A 1,089-nucleotide genomic window follows, 5' to 3' on the forward strand; every position below is an offset into this window, starting at 1 on the left:
GTCGGGGTTTCACCATGTTGGACAGGCTAGTCTGGAACTCCTGACCTCAGGTGATCCACCTGCCTCAGCCTCTCAAAGCGTTGGGATTACAGGTGTGAGCCACAACGCCCATCTCTAGTCTCTTTTTTGGTTCTCCCTGTATATCCTGGGTTTCCTCTGGTAAGGTTTTCTTTCCTCATGCTACACATGTTCCATGGACTCAGCTATTTCCTGCGTGATGAGGGCTCCTGAATCTGGTTCCCACTTCTTGACTCAGATTTCTCGTGGCTGCTGAAACTTTCACTTGTCCCTGCCATACTTCTTCCGGTCTTTCTGCACTCCCAGAATGGCCAGGCCCAGACTGGGAGATGCATCCTTGACTCTTCCCTCCCCCTACTGTCTTACTTCCAGTCACCACATCCTGTCAATTCTATTTTCTCAATAATAGTTCCTTTGTCGACCCACCCTCCTTCCCCCTCCCACTGACAACCCCTCAGCCTCTCTTGCTGGATTGTTGTAGCAGACTCCTCTCTAATCTCCCTGCATCTGGAATAGCCAGAGACTATTTTTTTGAGACAGTTTCGCTTTGTCACCCAGGTTGGGGTGTAGTGGACTGATCTCGGCTCACTGCAACCTCTGCCTTCCGGGCTCAAGCGATTCTCCTGCCTCGGCCTCACGAGTAGCTGGGACTACAGGCACGCCACCACCACACCAGGCTATTTTTTTTCTCTCTTGTATCTTTAGTAGAGACGAGGGTTCACCATGTTGCCCACGCTGGTCTCGAATTCCAGACCTCGTGATCCTCCCGACTTGGCCTCCCAAAGTGCTGGGATTACAGGCGTGAGCCACTGCACCCGGCCTGTTCTTTTTTTTTTTTAGAGTCGGAGTTTCTCTCATGTTACCCAGGCTGGAGTGCAATGGCGCGATCTTGGCTCACCGTAACCTCCGCCTCCTGGGTTTAGACAATTCTCCTGCCTCAGCCTCCTGAGTAGCTGGGATTACAGGCATGCACCACCATGCCCAGCTAATTTTTTGTATTTTTAGTAGAGACGGGTTTCACCATGTTGACCAGGATGGTCTTGATCTCTTGACCTCGTGATCCACCCGCCT

Source organism: Cebus imitator, unplaced genomic scaffold (assembly GCF_001604975.1).
Source record: "Cebus imitator isolate Cc_AM_T3 unplaced genomic scaffold, Cebus_imitator-1.0 Scaffold72, whole genome shotgun sequence".
Lineage (NCBI taxonomy): Eukaryota > Metazoa > Chordata > Mammalia > Primates > Cebidae > Cebus > Cebus imitator.